Raw genomic sequence first — 6124 nt, forward strand, 5'->3', positions numbered from 1 at the left:
GAGTTAATGTGGAGACTATATTCAGAGGGTACTAGTACAGAGTTAATGTGGAGACTATATTCAGAGGGTACTAGTACAGAGTTAATGTGGAGACTATATTCAGAGGGTACTAGTACAGAGTTAATGTGGAGACTATATTCAGAGGGTACTGGTACAGAGTATATTCAGTGGGTACTAGTACAGAGTTAATGTGGAGACTATATTCAGAGGGTACTAGTACAGAGTTAATGTGGAGACTATATTCAGAGGGTACTAGTACAGAGTTAATGTGGAGACTATATTCAGAGGGTACTAGTACAGAGTTAATGTGGAGACTATATTCAGAGGGTACTAGTACAGAGTTAATGTGGAGACTATATTCAGAGGGTACTGGTACAGAGTATATTCAGTGGGTACTGGTACAGAGTTAATGTGGAGATTATATTCAGAGGGTACTAGTACAGAGTTAATGTGGAGACTATATTCAGAGGGTACTAGTACAGAGTTAATGTGGAGACTATATTCAGAGGGTACTGGTACAGAGTATATTCAGTGGGTACTGGTACAGAGTTAATGTGGAGACTATATTCAGAGGGTACTGGTACAGAGTTAATGTGGAGACTATATTCAGAGGGTACTGGTACAGAGTTAATGTGGAGACTATATTCAGAGGGTACTGGTACAGAGTTAACGTGGAGCTTATATTCAGAGGGTACTGGTACAGAGTTAACGTGGAGCTTATATTCAGAGGGTACTGGTACAGAGTTAATGTGCGGGGGCACCGGTTACTAGAGGTAATTGAGGTAGTATGTACATGTAGGTAGAGTTAAAGTGACTATGCATAGATTATAAACAGAGAGAAGCCCTTTGATTAGCTGTTCAGGAGTCTTTTGCCTTGGGGGTAGAAGCTGTTAAGAAGCCTTTTGGACCTCGACGTGGTGCTCCGGTACCACTTGCCGTGCGCTAGCAGAGAGAACACATTTTTTGGGCCTTCCTCTTGTGGCTCCATTGTCTTCACTCCATTGACTGCTGCTTTGATAGCATGAATCAAGGCCAAGAGGTTGAGACACCTGCCAAAATACACTGAGTACAAAACATTAAGGTCTTCCTAACATTGAATTGCCCCCCCCCCCCCCCCCCTTTTTTGCACTCAGAACAGCCTCAATTCGTTGGGCCATGGACTCTCCAGAAAGCTTTCTACAGGACGCTGGCTCATGTTGACTCTAAAGCTTCCCGCAGTTGTGTCAAGTTGGCTATATGTCCTTTGGGTGGTCGACCATTCCTGATACACATAGGAAACTGTTCAGTGTGAAAAACCCGGTGTCACGTTCTGACCTTAGTTCTTTTATTATGTCTTTGTTTTAGTATGGTCAGGGCGTGAGTTGGGTGGGTTGTCTATGTTAGTTTTTCTATGATTTGGTTTTCTGTGTTTGGCCTGGTATGGTTCTCAATCAGAGGCAGCTGTCAATCGTTGTCCCTGATTGAGAACCATATTTAGGTAGGCTGTTTTCTATTGTGTTTTGTGGGTGGTTGTATCCTGTGTTAGTGTTTTCACCATACGGGACTGTTTCGGTGGTTTGTTTGTACTTTTGTTATTTTGTTCAGTGTTCTGTTGATTTATTAAATATATCATTATGGACACTTACCACGCTGCAAATGGGTCTGATCCTTGGAGGAGGAAGAAGAATGGTACACCCAGCAACGTTGCAGTTCTTGACACAAACCGGTGTGCCTGGCACCTACTACCAGACCTCGTTCAAAGGCACTTAAATATTTGGTCTTTTCCATTCCCCCTCTGAATGACACAAATACACAATCCATGTCTCAAGGCTTAAAAATCCTTCTTTAACCTGTCTCCTCCCTTTCATCTACACTGATGGAAGTGGATTTAACAAGTGACCTCAATAAGGGATCACAGCTTTCACCTGGATTCCCCTGTCAGTCTATGTCATGGAAAGAGCAGGTGTTCTTAATGTTTTGTACATTCAGTGTCAGTCCATCAACATTGTTTGCTGATATTGTCGCGTTTCGTCTACGAGGAAAGCTCGAATCGGGGGGCGCAGGGGTGACTGAACTCACAAGCTTGGGCCCGTTTGCCCTTTCATTGATTGCACCTTTGCGGGCGTTGGTTAATTTGACTGCGCGCAAGCAAGAGTGCCAAAAATTCAGCTGAAGAATCACTTCTCCCCTTAATGAGATAATCAAAGTAATGTATGCAAATGAATTACCTCACAAGCTTATCAAAACGTACCTGCCCTCTCCTGTCTGAAGAAGTCCATTTATCCAGTTAGCGGCAACAGCTCATGTGGATGGCGTGATGCAAATGATGGTTGATTTGATTAGGACAAATGAAGTACCTCACTGCTATCTGACCTTGTCTGAGTTTTATGTAAATTATAGAAACAATTGGTGTGATAGAATAAATTGCATTATAATCTGATAAAAACATTTTAAAAAATTATAAGAAAATGGCTAATCATACACACTTAGAAGGAACCCTGGAGTCTCTCAAGAAATCATTTCTAGTCATTGGTTCATATGAACCTTCAGTTAGTTGAAGGGTTCTCAGAGGAACCTTCACCGGTTCAATGTATCAACAAGTCCCTGGAGGATTCCCGGAGTGGGGGACGTGACTTAGTGGCTTTAAGATGGATGTTTTTTTGGGACACTCATTCCTGTTTGTCTGTTCTGTTGTATTGTCGTCACATGTTAAGGTTGAAAACGGTCAGTTTTGTAGCTTAAATTAGTCTAACAGAGGTGTATGAGTTCCTCAAGAGCCTATGAGAAGTTGGAATAGTTAGCACTTTACTACTGTATGTACCAGGGCTCCCGAGTGGTGCAGCGGTCTAAAGCACTGCATCTCAGTGCTAAAGGCGGCACTACATACCCTGGTTTGATTCCAGGCTGTCTCACAACCGGCCGTGATTGGGAGTCCCATAGGGCGGCGCACAATTGGCCCAGCGTCGTCTGGGGCCGTCATTGTAAAGGGGGGTTGGCCGTCATTGTAAATAAGAATTTGTTCTGAACTGACTTGCCAAGTTAAATTTGTAATCGTTAATGATATTCATTTTATATTAGAAAATGTAATATGCATAAATATTAATTTGCTGTGTACAAACTTAACATGATGAACAGGAAATACATTTACGCTAACAGGTGACTAAAAATAAGTCATATGAAAGCAACTCCAATATGCCACGCCTCCAATAAGAAACTCCTCCAATATGCCACGCCTCCAATAAGAAACTCCTCCAATAAGCCACACCTCCAATAAGCAACTCCTCCAATCTGATAGGCTGCCACCTCTACAATATATTATTAAAAAGGGTCAAAATTGAGCCCCTCTTATTTAAAAAATATCCCTTTTTCAGAGAGATTCCTCAAGAAAACCCAAAAGATTCTTCCAGACATATTTACTTCTAAGAGTGTACAATAGGCCTATTTAGAACACAGAGATTTTTTCCAAGGTTTTCAGGTGCTTGGAGTCAAGTTAAACGGTCTGTCAGAGTCTGCACTGCAGATGCCACAAGATGAAAATGTGAGGTTCTTTTGAATCTGTATTGAGCAGAGTGTGTGGATTAAAGTAGGCCTGTAGATTTCTGTAGACTTCTATAGGCCTGTAGACTTCTGTAGGCTTGTAGGCTTCTGTAGGCCTGTAGAATTCTGTAGGCCTGTAGAATTCTGTAGGCCTGTAGAATTCTGTAGGCCTGTAGAATTCTGTAGGCCTGTAGAATTCTGTAGGCCTGTAGAATTCTGTAGGCTTGTAGAATTCTGTAGGCTTGTAGGCTTCTGTAGGATTATGTATTTTATTTATTTATTTATTTTATTTCACCTTTATTTAACCAGGTAGGCTAGTTGAGAACAAGTTCTCTTTTACAACTGCGACCTGGCCAAGATAAAGCAAAGCAGTTCGACACATGCAACGACACAAAGTTACACATGGAATAAAACAAACATACAGTCAATAATACAGTTGAAAAAGTCTATATACAGTGTGTGCAAATGAAGTAGGATAAGAGAAGTAAGGCAATAAATAGGCCATGGTGGTGAAGTAATTACAATATAGTAATTAAGCACTGAAATGGTAGATGTGCAGAAGATGAACGTGCAAGTAGAGATACTGGGGTGCAAAGGAGCAAGATAAATAAATAAATACAGTATGGGGATGAGGTAGTTGGATGGGCTATTTACAGATGGCCTATGTACAGGTGCAGTGATCTGTGAGCTGCTTCTGTAGTCCTGTCAGCCTGTCAGTTTCTGTATACTTATGTAGGACCGTAGGATTCTGTGGGCCTGTAAGCTTCTGTAGGCATGTAAGCTTCTGTAGGCCTGTAGGCTTCTGTAGGCCTGTAGGCTTCTGTAGGCCTGTAGGCTTCTGTAGGCCTGTAGGCTTCTGTAGGCCTGTAGGCTTCTGTAGGCCTGTAGGCTTCTGTAGGCTTCTGTAGGCATGTAGCCTTCTGTAGGCTTCTGTAGACCTGTAGGCTTCTGTAGGCTTCTGTAGGCTTCTGTAGGCCTGTAAGCTTCTGTAGGCTTCTGTAGGCCTGTAGGCTTCTGTAGGCTTCTGTAGACCTGTAGGCTTCTGTAGACCTGTAGACTTCTGTAGGCTTCTGTAGGCCTGTAGCCTTCTGTAGGCTTCTGTAGGCCTGTAGACTTCTGTAGGCTCATGTAGGCCTGTAGACTTCTGTAGGCTTCTGTAGACCTGTAGGCTTCTGTAGGCCTGTAGACTTCTGTAGGCTTCTGTAGGCCTGTAGACTTCTGTAGGCTTATGTAGGCCTGCAGGCTTCTGTAGACTTACAGTGCCTTGCGAAAGTATTCGGCCACCTTGAACTTTGCGACCTTTTGCCACATTTCAGGCTTCAAACATAAAGATATAAAACTGTATTTTTTTGTGAAGAATCAACAACAAGTGGGACACAATCATGAAGTGGAAAGACATTTATTGGATATTTCAAACTTTTTTAACAAATCAAAAACGGAAAAATTGGGCGTGCAAAATTATTCAGCCCCCTTAAGTTAATACTTTGTAGCGCCACCTTTTGCTGCGATTACAGCTGTAAGTCGCTTGGGGTATGTCTCTATCAGTTTTACACATCGAGAGACCGACATTTTTTCCCATTCCTCCTTGCAAAACAGCTCGAGCTCAGTGAGGCTGGATGGAGAGCATTTGTGAACAGCAGTTTTCAGTTCTTTCCACAGATTCTCGATTGGATTCAGGTCTGGACTTTGACTTGGCATTTCTAACACCTGGATATGTTTATTTTTGAACCATTCCATTGTAGATTTTGCTTTATGTTTCGCAAGGCACTGTATGCTAGTGGTATGCTCATTTGATATAGAGCCTGCTCTCTGTCCATCCCTGGATCCTCTCCCCAGTGTTCTCATCAAAGCCTGCCTGCCTGCTTTCTGTCCATATATCACACACATCATCGAACTCCACAGTACTGAAATTGCACTTTTAAAAGTTATCAATGACCTCCTCCCCTCTGCTGATGTTGGTGCCCTGAACATTCTGATTCACCTTGACCTGAGTGCTGATATTGACACAGTGAGCCATCAGACCCTCCTCACTAGGCTGGAGGGTCTAGGTGTTGAGGGCACTGCACTCTGCTGGCTACAATCCCACCTCACAAACTGGACCCACCACATCTCCCTCAATGGCCACACCTCAGACTCAGCTGCAGTTATACAGGATGTGCCCCAGGGCTCTGTTCTGGGCCCCTTAATCTTCATCTCCTCCAGTCTTGACTACTGTAACTCACTGCTCTCCGGCATCAACTCAGGCTCCCTCCATAAGCTCCAAATGGTTCAGAACTCTGAAGCCCAACTCCTCACCCACACTAAGTCCTGGCAGCATATCTCCGCTGTCCTCTGTGAACTCCACTGTCTCCACTGTCTCTGCTGTCCTCTGTCTCTCCACTGTCTCCACTGTCTCCACTGTCTCCACTGTCTCCACTGGCTCCTTGTCTCCCAACGCATTGATTACAAGATCCTTATTCTGACCTACAAAGTACTCCCCCCCCCCCTCCCCTTACCTCTCAGACCTTCTTCTCCCCTACCAGCACTCAGTTACACCACAGCAGGCCACCTTGTCATCTCCAGGTGGGAGCTTGGCGACAGGGGCCTTCTCAAGGGTTGCTCCTAGGCT

This window comes from Oncorhynchus kisutch, linkage group LG11 (genome assembly GCF_002021735.2).
Source record: "Oncorhynchus kisutch isolate 150728-3 linkage group LG11, Okis_V2, whole genome shotgun sequence".
Lineage (NCBI taxonomy): Eukaryota > Metazoa > Chordata > Actinopteri > Salmoniformes > Salmonidae > Oncorhynchus > Oncorhynchus kisutch.